Source organism: Bombina bombina, chromosome 1 (assembly GCF_027579735.1).
Source record: "Bombina bombina isolate aBomBom1 chromosome 1, aBomBom1.pri, whole genome shotgun sequence".
Lineage (NCBI taxonomy): Eukaryota > Metazoa > Chordata > Amphibia > Anura > Bombinatoridae > Bombina > Bombina bombina.
In genome coordinates, this window is record NC_069499.1 from 1,356,728,724 (window position 1) to 1,356,748,552 (window position 19,829).

Consider the following 19,829-nt stretch of genomic DNA (forward strand, 5'->3'; position numbering starts at 1 on the left):
AAAAATATATTTCTTTGGTTTATGACACACTGTGAAAAGGGCAGTGATAACAAATACAAAATATTGTCATATATACAGAATAGATATACAACATCTAGGCAATATCATTTAGATATTCGAAAATGTGGATGTTGATTTCACAAAACTGAAGATCTTAAACATTTAGATTAATCAAATAAAGAAAAGGTTTAGCAAAACATTTTAGAATTAAAAAATCAATTTATGTCTAATTATATAACTATAATGTCCCTTTAAGAAAGAAAGAATGTGGGTTTGTAATGATACTTACATCTGTGGCTGGGAAGGACAATCCGACACCCAGGATAATGAAGGTGGGGACTGGGGTAAAAGTCTGGATGGGGATGAGTGAGGGATGGGATTGGGCTGCTGCTCTGGGGTAGACCATACAGCTGGGTAGTCAGGGGCCTGGTGAGTTGGGGGCTGGGCAGGTGGGGTAGCTGTACGGGCTTCAATACGGGGAGAGCAGCGAGGGGGGGCAAAGTGGCATTTTTTGGGAGGGACAGGATAGGAGGAATGGGAAGGGCCGGGAGTGGTTTTGGGCTGGGGAGGGGCTTCTGACTGGGGAGGGGCTTCTGACTGGGGAGTGGCTTGTGGCTGGGGAGGGGCTTCTGACTGGGGAGGGGCTTCTGACTGGGGAGGGGCTTGTGGCTGGGGAGGGGCAGGAGGCTGATGCCCAGAAGTGGAAGGTCCATCTGAAATATATATAAAAAATAGACATATATGATATCAATAAATATTATTATCTTGAAAGAAATAAAGATTATACAGTAGTTAAAGTCTTGATTCTTGTTCTCATAAAATATTGATACAAAGTCACAATAATGACTATGTTTTAAGTTATTGATTGATTGGAATCAAATATAATTACTTAGAAGATTTAATAGATCCTTTAAACTCTGAATGTTCACTGTTATTTTTTATGTAACATTTCATAAATAGATTACAAATCATATTTATCAAAGGCAACATTATGTGCTAATATTTATGAATTGATAATATATTTATATTTTGTATAATATTTCGGTATGCATTTGAGATTGAAATGCAATAGAGTTATTTTAGACACATGCCGTGGATTGATTTCAGAATATTCAACAATTGAATAATATGGGAGTGTGTAATATTATTAAATTGAAATGGCCACTCCACCTAGCCTTTTAAACCAGGTAAACACTGATTTACATATATATTTTGGTGATTGCCTTTGTAATCTTTAATGGTCTAATTCTAAGCTTGATGCTTCAATCAATTACTCTTCAGAATATATACACAGTAGATACTACCATTCATATTATCAATTAATAATATAATCTTCTCTATCTGATTCAATTTTCCGATTAATGTTGTGAATCTCTCTTTATCATTAGGATTAAATGTATGTCATCCCAATATTAATAGATACATTCATCAATGCATGCTTTAATTTTGTGGAATATTAATGTTTGTTGGATTGAAATGGACAGTCTACACATAAATATATTTTAAATATATTTACATATCATACATCATGAAATTAAATCAAGGGATTTCAACATGATGATGTTTTAGGTATTCTTAGAAGTGATTTACAATTTATAAACAATGATGACATAAGGATATGGTCTGCATCTAAGCATCCAGATGAATAGCAATGACTGTCTGTACAATCAGAAGATGATTATTGTGGTTTTGCATGGAATATGCATGTGACATGACATCATGATGTCATTAATGACAAATCATACATAAATTTAAGAAAAATACAAACATATGTTCATGCTGCATGATATAGAAAGGGGGGCAGTAGTGTATTGTAAAAATAATGGAATAATACATTTTAAAGAGCCAAAGCTGTAGACTTTCTTTTTCTTCAAGAGAATGTTTCTTAGACAATAATACATGTTCAATACATGTTATATATATTTGACATACCATCAGACTCCAAGGGAGCCACTTCCTCCTCCATCTAACATGTTACATCAATCTTTGTAAAACATAATATGCTGTGTACACGTTAAAATCCTATATTCTAACATATGTTACTGTTGCTCAAGGACACACATCAATTTTGCATTAGAGAGATACTGAACCAAAGTTAGGCATTACATCATTTTGATGGAGCATACAAATGAAATAAGATTTGTAATTATCGATGAGTAATAATTACATTTTAGTGTCTGTATTTTTAAAATATTCTTAAAAGCTGAGTACATGGAACATTTAAGAGTTCTCACGTGTGTATCACTTGATGATTGTTGTCTAAATTTATACTAAAAAGCAAGCCATGTTCTGAAGCACAAAGGTGTAGACTAAGAAGCTTTGAGATCTTAATCTTAAAAAAAAAATATCTATATAATCAGAGGAGTAAATTATATGTTTTATTCAAATGGAATGCTTCATCAGAATCATGATCATAATATTTATCAAAAATACACCTTCAATGACATATGAATGAGTCAATGGACTTACCAGGCAGGTCACCATTGTTGCTGAATCCCTCTGTGCTCGCCACAACAACTACATCTATTAATTATATTAAAATATATTAGTGAACACAGTTTGGACATCACTAAATCACATTAGTATAGAATATTCCAAATAATATACTTAGAAATGTGAAGAATAGAGCACTAATATGAACAATAAATTTCTGAGTTAATCAAGGTGATTGTAAAGAAAATGATGTCTTTCACATATGTTTGATTTCTTACGATATTAGACAGCCAATTCTTCTCATATGATTCTATGGCATATCTAAATATAACTATTGATCCATGTTTTGAAAATAATACACACACACAACACTTGGAATAACAACTGGTGACAAATCGAACCTAAGGCATGTGGCACATAGATCCATTTGTACAATGTACAGTAATCTGTTTTAGGACACAACACATATTTATCACAATGCAAAACAGAAGATATTTGTAAAAATATGTAATCATGGTGCTGTTAGAGTATATATATATATATATATATATATATATATATATATATATATATATATATATATATATATATATATAAAGGAAGTCCAAGAGTGAATATGTGATATAGATATCAATATTGTTTCATCAAAGCAGTGTAAGGATTAATTAAGATATTTATTATTAAAGGGGCACTGAACCCAAAACTTTAATTTTGTGATTCAGATAGAGCATGCAATTTTAAGCATATTTCTAATTTACTCCTATTATCAATTTGTCCTCGTTCTCTTGCTTTCTTTCTTTGAAAAATAAGGCAGCTAAGCAATATTTGGTTTCAGAACCATGAAAAGCACTTGCTTATTGGTCGGTGAATGTATCCACCAATCATCAAGAACAACCCAGGTTGTTCCCCAAAAATGGGCTGGCATCTAAACTTACGTTCTTGCATTTCAAATAAAGATACAAAGAGAATGAAGAAAATTTGATTATAGAAGTAAATGAGAAAGTTTATTAATATTGAATGCTCTATCTGAATCACAAAAGGGAAATTTAGTGTTCAGTGTCCATTAATATTAAATTGAATGGGATGGAGCATGCAATTGCAATCAAATATGTAATTTAAGGATATCATCAAGATTCTTTAATTATCCTTTGCTCTTAAAGGGACATGAAACTCCAAATGTGTAATTGTATTAATTTGCATGATTCAAATCCAGCCTGTGATTTTAAAAACCTTTCAAATATACTTTTTTTTCTATTTTGCTTCATTGTCTTTGAAAGATTTTTTTAAAGGAGGAAGACATGTGTTGAACAAATGAAATTAGGCAATTTTGTGCATCAAACAATCAGCAGGTTACTCCCAGTAATGCATTGCTGATCCTGAGCCTAGCTATATATGATTTTCAACTAAGGATAACAATAGACTGAAGCAAGGTAGATAATAGAAGCAATTTTTAAAGTTTTTGAAATAAACATGTTGTGTCTAAATCATAAAAGTTAAATGTTGGTTTTCATGTCCCTTTAATGATAAGACGAAAATATCAAAGCATGTGAGATGTATATTTCTCTAATCTGCACATATGTAAAAATGTGTTGATGTTGTCTAAATGTAGCCAAAAAATGTCAAGCACTACCCAAGGGCAGAATATAAAATGGGCATGACCCTAAGATTACATTAAAATGAACATATCAAGAATCGAATGAATATCTTCAAATACTCATAAATTGAGATTTGTATTACAATGGAATCCCAACTCTGATTCGTGATTCTAATTTTAAAATAACAAGAAAAGAGAATTAGAGTATCCATATAAATATAGATAAATGTGAACGGATTATGTAATGTTATGTCCAAGTTTGTAAGACAAAGGTAAATTAAAATGAGACATACTACGCTGTGACGAACACGGGCTCGGGGTTCCAGCAACAACATCCATATCTGTAAAATATTCAATCACGATTGGATATCATTATTCATTAATACAAATCAGGCCATGGACACGAACAATCAGATTTTTATATTCTAATTGACAAAGTAAAATTATATTTGTATTCACGTGAGTTCATTTTTTCATAAATTAATTTATAAATAAAGAGATTATGTATTGTTATTTTCAATCTTTTATGTTGTTGACTGTCGCTTTAAGTCATTTTGTGTCTTCTTGCATTGTCATCAATTGATAGAGATTGTTCAATTTTTATTTTAATCTTGCTAGTATAGCTTTTATAATGTAGAATATTGTAAATAAGGATACTGTATTCTTCACATATATACTAATTAACATATACATTTGACAAACATGTCTAAAGTTATGCCACTGTTACAGCAAACACATGTTCACGTGTGTGCGCAATTCTATCTTTCAGGATCATTGCGCAATGATTCAAAGCAGAACTGCGCATCCATGATTCTGAATTGATTTGCATATAGTAGTGTGATGACTATCATTTCTAAAGACTTAGAATTCCAATCGTATATTTGTTAATATTGAATGATAACAAATAATATTTCGAACTGTGGTATTATTCGATAGTCAATGTATGAAATGGCAGATGATAGGGATTTCACGGATGCGCAAATTCATTTTAGCTCTGTGACGCATATTCTGGAGAGCGCAATAAACATCATTCAGATTTCATGTGTGACGATTCTAAATTCAGATATCTAAACATCATATGTAGCGTGTGTTGTGAGAGCTATATAGGTTGAATATATGACTATATACACATTGCTTAACTATATACTAAAATATTAATATATTATCTGAAGTCTGATATTTACCTGGTTCAGCCTCTCGACTTTCTTCTCCCAGGTCACCAGTTGGAGAAGCAGCTGCACTGGTCTGGACTTTCCAATCCAGCAGCTGGGAGGGAAGAAGAAGAAGTTGAGGAGCAAGCGGATCTAAATCTTTTGGGGACCCAGAGATTAGGGAGGGCCAATAAAGTAAGCTCATAAGGTTGCAGGTACAGTTTCCGTGGGGGTGGATCCTGCTTTCCATCCCTCCAACGGGCTTTTACTCACTCCCATATTTGGTCGACTTTATGGCTTAGCCGCAACCTCATATCCCCGAACCTCTGCATTATTTGATCCGTGGTCCTCTGGATGCCACACACCAAATTAACATCATTGGTTATAGACAACCAGAGGGCCTTCCTAATACTCTGCTTCGTCGACTTCTTCTTGTTCCCAAACAGCTGCGGATAGAAGTCCTCGACGGCGTTGACCAGTGCTGCACTCTCCAACCGTGAGAACCTGGGAGACGTCATACCTGCTAGGTTTAATAATAATATAGATATTATATATATATATCTATTTATATATATATATATATATATATATATATATATATATATAGTGTATATCTTCCAGCAGGCATTAGAGAACTGACAAAAATGGCAACGTGTAATGGACTTTTATATGGTGAAGTAAACATGATATGCACCATGGGACATGGTATCTGTACATCTGATTGGATAAAATGTTGTAATTTTGTTATCATGTCTGTGAGACCATACTGACTCAAGTTATGTTTGTGTGATGAACTCTGATTGGCCGTTAATTAATGTTTCATATCTTAGTAACATCCATGCACATACCTCCGGGGGGTGCTGTTACTACATTTTTCATGTAGACTAATTTGTAACTCATGGGACTGTTATGCGGATATGTGTGACACAGATTTAATATGCGTGATCCGTTAATTATTAATATATTAATTTTACATTTGATCTCGATTTTATTTTTAGTAAATATAATACAGTCACATTATAAATGTTTTACACATTTCGATATTTAATATCGATCAGGTTATTTAATTTAAATACATTTTATTGTAGAATAGTAAACTTTCTATGGATTTATTGTTTATTCAAGAAATATCGTGACTTATTGTGAAGTATTGACATTGCTCTATTAAATGTATTTATAATGCACATCGATTGTGTGCTAGTGCGTGGCATTAGACTAGAATTTTTAAAGATACGAATCTCGTGTTGCAAGATACGTTTCCCACGCTATATTTCTGAAATGCGTATTTGGACGGAACTTGGATAATCTGTTTTTAAATGTTAAACTACACATTTGTTCATTATTAGTAAATAAACCTTGAGTTTGTATTTGTCTGAACTGCTCACATATGTTATTGGGCAACAGCGTCTTTATTTTTAAAGGGACATTACACCAAAATATTTTCTTTCTTGATATGGAGAGAGAATACAGTTTTAAAAATTTAAAATCAACTCAATCTATTTAGATTATTCTTTAGATATCCTTTACAGAAGAAATAGTAATGCACATGGTTGAGCCAATCACACAAGGCATCTCTGTGCATCCACCAATCTTCAGCTACTGAGCATATCTAGATATGGTTGTAAAGGAAAGTATATCACAATAATGAAGGAAATTAGATAATATAAGTACATTTTAATGTTTACAAAGATATTTTATTTCGGAATCCTGAAAGAAACGCTTTTGAATTTCCGTCCCTTTAATGAGCTAATATGCAATCTTTAAATTTATCAAAATACATCTGTCTAAACATTGTAAATATGCATTGTTGGCCACCCACAAATAAGTAGATATTTCCCAGTAATGCTTTGCTGATCATAAACCTATGCATCTCCATTTCTCAAACTTAGGATAACATGAGAATAAAGCATATTTGTATTACCTTCTGTATTGTTTGCCCCACTGTGAATGAAATATCTTCCAATGGCTGTATTTATACAGCTTTGCCTTAAAGGGACATTAAGCTATATGTTCTTTCCTGAATTAGATGGATAATACAATGTTAAAAACCCTCTAAATTAGTTCTATTATCTCATTAGCTTTTATCTCTTGATATTATTTCCTGAAAATCATATCTAGATAGGCTCTGTTGCTGCCGATTGGTGGTTGCACATAGATGCCTTGTGTCATTGTCTAACCCATGTGCATTGCTATTTCTTTAACAAAGGATATCTAAAGAATTAATCTAATTAGATAATAGAAGTAAATTTAAATGTTGTTTTAAAATATTTGTATTATCTCTCTGAATCATAAAATTAAATTTTGGTTTTAATGTCCCTTTAAGGACAAAACCATTAGGAATATGTGGAGTTAACATTGTAGAAATAAACTAAACTAAAGGGGAATGGAAATACCTATAGATATGTGATATCTATCCAACAGGTAAAGAGTATAATTGCTAGAAATTATCTTTTGATATATCTATAGTTAACTGACCCTTCAAATAACTCCAATAATCAGTATGGCATACAATAACTAGCTTGGTATAAATGTGAAATTAACTTACGTTTTATTTAAAGATAATTTCTAACATATATCAAAAATAATTAAAGCCGAATAACCTATATTTAGTGTAAGAATGTCACTTTAATGTAAGTTAAACACTTTCATTTCTTAAAAGTGAAATGAACAAAGTTGTTATGTATAATTTATACTACATATCCTCGTCATAAACATTTTATAATTTTAACATCTATAAATCACACAATAAAAGCATAGATGGATGAATTTAACTCCAACTTAAATTTTGTAAGATACTTGACTTTAACATTATCTGAATAAGCTGTGTTGATATTTTTCATTCAATACATTAAACAAAATTAGTATATTTGATATCAGGTATGTGTTTGTAAAATAGATGACTTTAACAGTCATGGGACTAATATTTTGTTTACATATCAGAATAGTAGATGGATATATTTCTTCTTATCTTACTTTGATATAGATATGTCTCAAAGAATATGTATTTTACAAAAATTACATAGAAAAATATATAGTATGAAAATAAATGTATTTACAACAAAAAAAGAACTAGGAAATTCATCACAGATGAAGCTCTGAAAAAGAAAGAAAATAAATATTAAAAACATTAGTCATTTTCGGTTATTTAATGAACACATGTCTTGACATATTCATTAAATCTAATAATTGTAAAATCATCATGTGTCTATGCTCTAACATGTATTTTTTGTCTTGATATTAAAAACAGGTTCAGACTTTAAATCTATATCTATCCATAATTGGAAATTAATCCCATTATATTGTCTAATCAATAATTGAATTACACATTAGCATTTAAAATTAGACAAAATAATGCATATCAAATTTTGAAAATATTTTTAAATTTGATTGTATGAGGAACATAATTGAATGTAATAATTCATGTCCCTTCAAATAATATACCTAAATATCAACTATAAAATGTATCCCTTTGTCTGATTGATCAGAATCTGAGTCCTCTCTAGCACAAAGTAGGGGTAATGTATCTAAAATAAACATATTCTAATATAGGACATGTATATATTCCTAATTCTTTGAACAAGTTTCCTCCTATGATTCTTAAATAGCATGCGTTGTACAAACTAACCTGGATGTATGGTCTTTGAAAGGCAATTATCTTCAAAATATCAGTTTATCTTCATTAGGTGTCCTATTGATCATTTTCAAAATAGAGAATTGTGAAATACCATCTAAAAAACAAATATAAAATTAAACCTAAGTGTCTCCAATAGGATGCATCCACAGTCTTATTCCATAGAATTATTTCCACTTACCATGTGAACGTGTCTTTGTATGGTTTTCAAGGTCAGCACATTTGAAAGACAATGCCACAGACATGATCACATTGGTATTCTTCACTTTCAGTCTGGTATTCTTCACTTTCAGTCTGAGATTCCTCACTTTCAGTCTGGGATTCTTCACTTTCAGTCTTGAATTCTTCACTTTCAGTCTTGAATTCTTCACTTTCAGTCTTTAGATGAAGTCATCTCCCTAATGGAAGAAAAAGTATAAATCAAATAATTAATAAAAGTGTGTGACTTAGTTCTGCACCCCCCCATTTTTGAAACTATTTAGATCACTAGCTTACTAAGCATGTGTAGCATATTGTGTTATGTTCTATCAATAAAGTGAAGCTGAGTCAGTCATTGTGCAGACCTAACCTCTGATGTATGACTTGGAATATGACTTGGAAGCATATAGTATTGCTAGAGGATCCCTTTCTGACTATCCAAAAATCTATTAATGTGTAAACTAAATACTACTTTTTAAAATGTATGCCATATGATGGCTGATTGTGCAAAATTCCCCCCACCCACAGTCCATACATTGTTTATACTTACCATCTGATGCTGTCTTTGAAAACCAGGTGACAAAGTCATTACAGGACCCAATGCCAGAATCATCTGATGTATAAATTACCTATGATAATAATAATATTAAATTATATTTTTTATAGTCATTTGATGACATGTTTGCACAATTCTCTACTTCTCATTTCCCTATAATTAACACATATTTGCAATGCTCCTATATAACTTCTAATATTTACCGTTTGAAGTGGTGGTTGATGATGTTTGCTCTGACATTGAGCCCCTTGTCCCGGAATGGCCCCTCTAGAACAGGGTCGTCCTCCTCATCTTGGAGGAGGTCTTGGGGCACCTGGACGGCCTGCAGCATCCCAGCCCGCTGAGCAATGTTATGCAGGACGCTGCAGGCTATAACGATCTTCGCCACCTTACTAGGGCTGTATTGAAGGGCTCCTCCAGACCTGTCTAGGCATCGTAATCGCATTTTGAGGAGCCCAAACATCCTCTCAACTACAGCCCTAGTCCGCTTGTGCGCCCGATTGTAGCACGCCTTGTCCGTGTAGTTATGCAACGGCGTAATGAGCCAAGGCCTCATGTAACCCAAATCACCTATAAATAATGAACATAACAAAATTTCAAATATTAAAAATATAGTTAAAATTATTATATTAAAATACAATTCATTTGTGTACATGAAAAACAGACATTTGCTGAAAGACAATTAGATGGTTGAAGTGCATCCTAGAGCTGCCCATTTAAGCTAGGACTTGCTACATATGAGTATTTCGCATAAGCGAGACATTTGCTAAAAGAGAAAGAAATGGTTAAATTGCATCCTAGAGCTGCCCATTTAAGCTAAGACATGCTACATATTTGTTTGGAGCTAAAACTAGACATTGGCGGAAAGAGACAATTAAATGGTTAAAGCACATTCTATATCTGCCCATTTAAGCTAGGACATGCTACATATGCATATTTCGCATAAACGAGACATTTGCTAAAAGAGAAAGAAATGGTTAAATTGCATCCTAGAGCTGACCATTTAACCTAGGACATGCTACATATGCGTATTTCGCATAAACGAGACATTTGCTAAAAGAGAAAGAAATGGTTAAATTGCATCCTAGAGCTGACCATTTAAGCTAGGACATGCTACATATCTGTTTGGAGCTAAAACTAGACATTTGCGGAAAGAGACAATTACATGGTTAAAGCGCATCATAGATCTGCCCATTTAAGCTAGGACATGCTACATATGCGTATTTTGCATAAACGAGACATTTGCTAAAAGAGAAAGAAATTGTTAAATTGCATCCTATAGCTGACCATTTAAGCTAGGACATGCTACATATCTGTTTGGAGTTAAAACTAGACATTTGCGGAAAGAGAAAGAAATGGTTAAATTGCATCCTATAGCTGCACATTTTGCACATTACACAAACACAACTGTTTTTGAAGACTACAGTGGCAATTGTCTAACTAATTTACCATATTGTGCACAAGTACTCACCAACGAGCCACCCACCCAGGGTAAACTGTCTGCCCTCAAACTGCCGCCACAGGAATGACTGTCTGAGGATGCGGGCATCATGACAAGCCCCGCCGAAATTCGCACACACCGGCATAATCTGCATCCGTGCGCCACAAACAAACTGCACATTCAGACTATGGAAGTGCTTGCAATTTCGGAAGGGCAGGTCATCTTCTGGAGCATGCAGCGCAATGTGGGTGCAATCTATTGCTCCCAAGACTTTGGGCATTCGAGCTATTGCAAAGAATTCCCTCTTCAGGTGCCTCCTTTAAGAATGTGATGTTGTAGTGATGTTCACACAAGTAAAAGCCATAACTCCATAGGGAAATAGTAATTTCTTGATTTATTTGTAATAGCGGGACTAACGCAAGAAAGAATAAGTTATTACCACAATTGTAACGCTGGTATTACGAGTTTTCAAGTCTACGCATTTTGTATGCGTTAGGTAAATCTACACGAGCACGTTTTCCCCATAGAAGTCAATGGAGGAGAAAAATTTGTTGAGAAATAAAATCCAACACTTGTTTTGAGCATAAAGTGTGTAACGTCATGTTCTTGTGTGAAAAAGTAGCTAAATCGTGTTTATTTCCTAATAAAAATCTGTTTTGTGTAGGTAATGTGCTGTATATTGTTTGTATGTATCTATTAGTGTATGTATGTGATAATATTTGTAGTTAGATGTAGCTATATGAGTGTATGTTCCCGTCTGTCTATGTAAGTCAATGTAAAATGGGTTTGTGTGGCTTTTTTTTCAAACACCCGAGATCTCGTAACTTTGATCCGTTCTATCTTGACATGAAAATGTAAAATCTAAAAAATAAATATTGTGTAGTGTTTGTATGACTGTAAGTGTACTTTGTGTAATGTTTTTTAAGTGATTTGTGGATGTTTTTGTTAGACATGTGTATATATTTATCTTAAAGCCCTTTGCAGCAGTTTTTTTTTCTAACACCTGAGACCTCATATTTTTGAGCCCTTATAACTTTTTTATGCAATCATTTTTTTACATATTTTTATTAGATAGTGTTTTTATGAGTGTAACTGTACTTTTAAAAATACTTTTGATGTGTGTTGTTCCACTTTTTAGTCCAGTGTAACAGTTAACCAGAGCTCCGAAATTGCTCTATCCCGTTGTGCTTTAAATTCAATTGCGCTTGAACGAACGTTTACTTTCAACCAGTTAAACATGCGCTACTTCAGATGTGTGCAAAGAGCCTCGATAAACCCCTTTTTGCTCACTGGCAGTTAGTGATCCACACGTAATCTAGCCCGAAATCTTTAAGGTGCCTGACTAATCAGGTAAGTGTCAGATTCTACTTTTTTGGCATCTTTTTTTTAAAGTAGGACAAAAACTTGTTAGTAGGACAAAAACTTTCACCTAGATTACGAGTTTTGTGTTAAAGGACTTATGAACCCCTAATCTGCTGCCCCCAACATCGCCAAACCCTACACTATATTTATTAACCCCTACTCTGCCGCCCCCAATGTCGCCGCCACCTACCTACACTTATTAACCCCTAATCTGCCGCCCCCAACGTCGCCGCCACTATAATAAACATTAACTCCTAAACCTAAGTCTAAACCTAAACCTAACACCCCCTAACTTAAATATAATTAAAAGAAAGCTAAATAAAAATTCCTATCATTAACTAAATAATTCCTATTTAAAACTAAATACTTACCTATAAAATAAACCGTAAGCTAGCTACAATATAACTAATAGTTACATTGTAGCTAGCTTAGGGTTTATTTTTATTTTACAGGCAAGTTTGTATTTATTTTAACTTGGTAGAATAGTTATTAAATAGTTATTAACTATTTAATAACTACCTAGCTAAAATAAGTTACAATTACATATAACACTACACTACAATTAAATTAATTCCCTAAATTAAATTGATTTATTTCTAAAATATTTTACCAGGAAGGATACATTGAGATTTCTCTCGTTTTCAAGTATGTCCTGGGAATAAATACAATTAAATAAAATTTTCTAAAGTACAAAAAACAAACAAACACTAAATTACAGAAAATAATAAACAAGTTACAAGTTTTTTAAACTAATTACACCTAATCTAATCCCCCTAACAAAATAAAAAAGCCCCCCAAAATAAAAAAAGCCCTACCCTACACTAAATTACATTGCCCCAAAGTAATCAGCTCTTTTACCTGTAAAACAATTACAAATCCCCCCCAACATTAAAACCTACCACCCACACAACCAACCCTACTCTAAAACCCACCCAATACCCCCTTAAAAAACCTAACACTAACCCCTTGAAGATCACCTTACCGGGAGAAGTCTTCATCCAACCGGGCCGAAGTCCTCAACAAAGCTGGGGGAAGTCTTCATCCAAGCCAGGCAAAATGGTACTCCAGACGTGCAGAAGTCTTCATCCAGATGGCATCTTCTATCTTCATCCATCCAGCGCGGAGCGGGTCTATCTTCAAGACATCCAACGAGGAGCATCTTCATCCGGCGGGTAAGACTGAATGAAAGTTCCTTTAAATGACGTCATCCAAGAAGAATTCTATCAGCCAATCGGAGTTAAGGTAGAAAAAATCCTATTGGCTGATGCCAATAGGATTTTTTCTACTTTAATTAAGATTGGCTGATAGAATGTACTTTTTATCACTTTAGTTAAGAGTTTTATGCTACGGCGTTGTAGTGTAAAACTCTTAACTACTGACTTTAAAATGCGGTACCAGTCTTGACAGGAGAGGGTGTACTGCTCACTGTTTGGCAGACTCGTAATACCGGCGCTATGAAAGTCCCATTGAAAAAAGAGGATATGTAATTTACGTAAGTGGATTTGTGGTATTTCCAAGTCTGGCCAAAAAAGTGAGCGGTACACCTGTACCTGGAAGACTCGTAATACCAGCGGGCGTTAAGAAGCAGCGTTAGGACCTCTTAATGCTGCTTTTTAAGCCTTATGCAAACCTCGTAATCTAGCCGTTTGTTAACTAAATGTAAAATGCCTCCTATGTCTAAACAATTTACAAATATGGAGCAGAAAAAGTGGGGGCACTCAAGGGGATTAAATCACTTCTGTTTACGGTTGTTGCTGGCAACTGAAGAGGTAAATGAGGTAGAACTATTGATTTGTATGATACTGGCAACCAAGGAGTAAAATGACTGCTCAGTTGTAAAAAATATATGTGGGATTAAGAGTGGGGGACAAGGTAGAGCTTTTGGGGGAGAAGGGGCATTTGTGGCCGCACTTACCATCATGCCCAGCCACTAACAGATTTCCAGTATTTTTTGGAGGACAAATGGCAACCCTAAAAACAACAGAAGATAATACAAGGGTGCTCAATTAAGAAGAACCTTTACGGGATGTTAAGAGTCTAGTGAAGCTAAAGACTGGTTTTAACAACACATTTTACCATTTTTTGTATATGTATCTTGCACTGCATTTTTCAAAGTTAAAGTTTTTAAATTTGCTCAGTTCACAAGTAAATTAACATTATTGTTTCCTGGTTTAATAAAGAGTAAAAAATATAACTTAAATCCCACTTTTAAACTATGGAACATTACTATATTCTATTCATCAGAGCACTACGTTATTATTTAATTATTAGTATAAGTATTACAATTTAATAAGGATATTATGCAAAATTACCTGAAATTGTAAATTGTACCCTTTTACAAATTAATATTATTGGTTAAGTAGAAAAACTTGAATTCAAATCACACCACTAGAAATACTTCTACACACAGCTATCCAACAACACATCACAACCTGGCAATAAAAATTACTACACAGCATGACACTACACCAACTATTATGCAACAAAGTTATAACTTTTTTTAGGGGCATATGTGCATATGCTGTGCATGGCCAGTGCATCTGCATTTAAACCTTGCAACTGTTCAGAGAGCCAGCTATGGCATGTACCATGTCAGAGATTACTTAGTTCAACCACCACTGCCTCTTGGGGGCACTGGGGAATGCACAGCATATGTACATATGACTATAAAACCAGTAATACGTTTTACTAGAAGTATTTTTGTTAATAGAAGAATAAAAAATACACATACATACATGCACTTAATGCATTTAATTTTGACAATTATGTCCCTTTATTGTGTCATGATCATAATATAAGTAATTTTACTATTTAAAAAGACATTACAATACACTTAAGAAAACACATTCACATAGATTACGAGTTATGCGCGCTTTAGGGAAATTAAATAATGCAACAAATGTTACGTTATTTAACCTTCTATAGCGCAGCCATTACAAGTTTTGAAACAGCCAGCTTGTGCGTGCGATATGGCTGCGTTGAGCTCCATACCGCACAAAATACAAGCGCTGTTTTGACATGCTCGTGCACGCTTTCCCCATAGACATCAATGGGGAGAGCAGGTTAGAAAAAAATCTAACACCTGCAATCGCAGAATAAAAGCTCTGTAACGCAGCCCCATTGATGTCTATGGGGAAAAAAAAGTTAAAACATCCTAACATAAACCCTACGTCTAAACACCCCTAATCTTCCACCCCGACATCACTGACACCTATATGATGTTGTTAACCCCTAATCTGCTGCCCCCGATATTGCCGCCACCTAAATAAAGCTATTAACCCCTACTCTAATCTGCCGCTCCCGATATCGCCGCCACCTAAATAAAGCTATTAACCCCTAATCTGCCACTCCCAACATCACCACCACTATACTAAAGTTATTAACTCCTATTCCCTCGCACCCTAACATCGCCCACACTATAATAAATCTATTAATCCCTATTCCGCCGCTCCCCGACATCGTCGCCACTAAATAAAGCTATTAACCCCTAAACCTCTGACCTCCCCCATCACTACCACTAAATAAATCTATTAACCCCTAAACCACAGCCCCCTACATCGCAACAACCTAAATTAAACTATATTAAACCCTACACCTAATACCTATTTAAAACTAAATGCATACTTACCTGTGAAATAAAACCTAAGCTAGCTACAATATAACTAATAGTTATATTGTAGCTAGCTTAGGTTTTAATTTTATTTCACAGGTAAATTTGTTTTTATTTTAACTAGGTAGACTAATTAGTAAATAGTTATTAACTATTTGCTAACTACCTAGTTAAAATAAATACAAACCTACCTGCGAAATAAAACCTAAGCTGCCTTACACTAAAACCTAACATTACAAATTTTAAAAAGAAAATCATGCACCCCTTAACAGTATACAAACCCCCACCCCCCAAACCCACAAAATAAAAATAAAGTAAAAACTAATCTGCCCATTGCCCTGAAAAGGGCATTTGTAGGGGCATTGCCCTTAAAAGGACATTCAGATATTTTTCCTGCCCTGAAAAGAGCATACTGACGTTTCTTCTAGAGACAATAAAAATTTATAGACAAAGGATAACAATCCTTTCCTCACTTTTACAACATCAACAAGAGGATGCTCTCTTCACATCTGAGGAGCCAGATTAATTAATTTGAGAATGTAACTTTTTACTTGTATAAAATAAAACATATGTTTTTTTTGAATTGCCGGGAAATTCTCTTGGAATTTATCAAATGTATATACTTTATTCAGGTTAAAATCATAAAAGTCTTTCACTATCAATGGTCTCTCTGGTGACCATTTTTTAAAGATATCCACCATATTACCTAAAGGGAAATGTGTGTTGCCAATTATCGGCAGCCATTTTGATATATTCTGCCTCATTCCAACACCTTTAGATAGATTTCTCCAAACTTTTATTATATCCCTATACAGAGGGTGCTCCAAGAGTCTCTTTCCTAATTCTTTATTCGAGGCAAACAAAACATAGTTTAAGGAAAGCGGGGAACAAACTTGATTCTCTAGAATCTCATCAGAGTATAGGAAAGACCTTGATAACCAATCCAAAGGAAATCGTAAAATAGCAGCCTGGTTATAGCGTTCTAGGTTAGGTAAAGCCAACCCACCTTTACTATATGGCTGGTATAACTTGGCTAGTTTCAGTCTTGGTTTTCTCCCACTCCATAAAAACAGTCTTAATGATTGATTAAAAAGCCTTAGATCATTCTTGTTTATCAAGAGGAAACATCCTCAAAGTATAGAGAATCCTAGGGATAATGAACAGCTTAAAAAGAGCTATCTTACCCGACAGGGAGACTTGGAGTGAGACCCACAATTTTAATTTCTCTCTGCTATCCCTCAATATTGTTGCGAAGTTATCTTTATACCAATCTGCTGTGTTTGCAGAGATTTTCAACCCTAAATATTCCAGAGTATTGGTTTCTATAAACTGAAAGGTTTGCAAATCCTCTGGATTCACCTTAAGCCACAAAATTTTAGATTTTGAAAGATTTGTTCTATACCCTGAAACCATACCATATTGATCAAGCAGCCTTACAATAGCACCAATTTGACTCCTTGGTTCAGCAACAAAGAGCAAAAGATCATCTGCAAATAAGGCGGTTTTAAATTTTACCTGACCTATATTAATTCCAATCAGCAAATCTCTCAATCTAATAGTCAAGGGTTTCATTATAAGATCAAACAGTAATGGAGACATCGGGCATCCCTGCCGAGTACCTCTTGTTAACTTGAAGGAGTCTGACATAAAATTATTTATCAATATAGAAGCCTTAATGTCTGAATAGACCTTACTAATAAATTCTTTGAAAAGACCCCTGAATCCAAATTTATCCAATAGCTGGATCAGGAATTGCCACTCCACCCTGTCGAAGGCCTTCTCTGCATCCAGGGATAGCAGGAAGGCCTCCGGCAGGGCAGAGAGATCCCTCCCATATCGACAAATTACCTGTAGAATTTTCCTTACATTCAGCTCTGTCATTCTACCAGTGATGAACCCTGCCTGATCCTGATGCACAATCGCTGGTAACAGAGGTTTCAGCCTTTCAGCCAAAAGCTTCATCAGTATTTTTTTATTTATTTTTTTAAATGCAAATCTTTATTGAATAAAAGCAAATACACAGTACAAATGCCAAAAATGTAAAGAAACAATGAGGTCTGAGGACACAAATAGTATGTATCAGTAGGTTAATGGCCCCCCAAGAGTTTTGTTTAAAGTCATAGTTTCCAGAGTCCATTCAAATAGTGAGGCGCTTTAAAGTTCACAGCTGACCTCTCATTTTTAATGATAGGGGTGGCTTTTCCCTTTTCCATTTAGGCAAGTGCAGTTTATATCTATTTTGCAATAGTTTTAAATATTTTCATGTATTTTAACATAAAGAAGCAGAAATATTCTGAACTGAGAGCTCCACAGTTATTTCTATGGAGGAAAGAGAAAAAAAATAAAATAAAATAAATAATAATCTTAACTTGTACAGTCCACAGTCCGGAGTTACCCAATTGGGATGGGGGGGGGGGGAATAAAGGGAGGGAAGGGGAGAGGGGGGGAGGAGGAGAGGGGAAGAAAAGGAAGGGGTCCATTTTTGTGAGAAGGGGGAAAAATGGGGGTAGGAGGGGAGAGGGGAAAGGATGGAAGGTGAGGGGTTGGTAAGAGAGGGCAAGAGACTGGAAAGGAGGGAAGGGATCGGGTGCCATCTGATAGGGGGGGTGAAGGAAGGGAGTCTAGTCCCTGTTCCCCGACCCTCCTATGGCTCCATCAAGGGGGCGCAAAAAACACCATCCATTATATTTTGGGATTAGAGGGGGTTATCCCTCCAAGTCAGACACATCAAGTCATGGATTTCCAGTTTCCCTATTTTGAAGTAATGGTATCTTTCAAGCTGGAGTTGCGTGGAAACATAGTGTTCCCATTCAGGGAGGGTTGGAATTCTTTCCGACTTCCAGTTCTTAGGTATCAGAGACTATGCACCATTCAGCATTGTAATGAAAAGAGATCTGTCTTGCCAGTTTTTAAATTTTGGAATATCAAGGTATAACAGAAGAGAGGGGCTCGGGCAAAGGGAAAGATTTAGTTTTTTATTAATTACTTCGAAGACCTCTCGCCAATAGTTTTGTAGTCTGGGGCAGTTCCACCAAACGTGGATCATAGTCCCCTCCTCACCGCAACGTCTCCAGCATCTCCCTGATGTGTTGGGGTATATTTTTTTAATTCGGTGTGGGGTCAGATACCATCTGCTCAAGAATTTATATTGTGACTCTTGTGTTCTGGCTGAGATTGAGCAGGTTTTTGTTATATTAAAAGCTTTATGCCATTGCTTAGGGTCATATTCCCGTCCCAATTCCCCATGCCATCCCCGCACAAAGGGGGGGAGATTTTGTAGTCTGCCGTACTGAAGTATATTATACAGGCGTGAGATGGTATGTTTTGTCGGGGAGGGCAGAGTGCAGAGGGTCTCAAAAGGTGTGAGATGTCTGAGTATTGATGCCTTGTGCCTATGGGTCATGATATAGTGAGATATTTGAGCGCAATGAAACCAAGAGGCGAAGAGGTCTGCATCCCAGTCTTTAAGTTCCTGTTGTGTTTTTAGCTTTTTGTTTATAGTGACCCCATGTAGGAAGAGCCTGTTTAGAGGTAGGGCGTTTTTTGATTTATCTTTGGCGGGAAGAATGTTTATGTCTGGGTTGTCTCTGATTGGGGTTAGAGGTGAAATGGATGAGGTGATATGGGTCTGTGTGGCCGAGATCTTATCCCACTTATGTAGTGTGTCATGTATCAAAGGGTATGACAGTGTTTGCGGGGGGCGGTGTTTCTGGGGGAGCCAGGCTAGGGAGCCTACATTGTGGCATTGTAGTATATCAGTGTCGATTCTTACCCATGCTTTGTGCGTCAGATTCTGACTCCATTCCACTATCCGCTGAAGGGCTATGGCCTGACTATATGTGTGTAAGTTAGG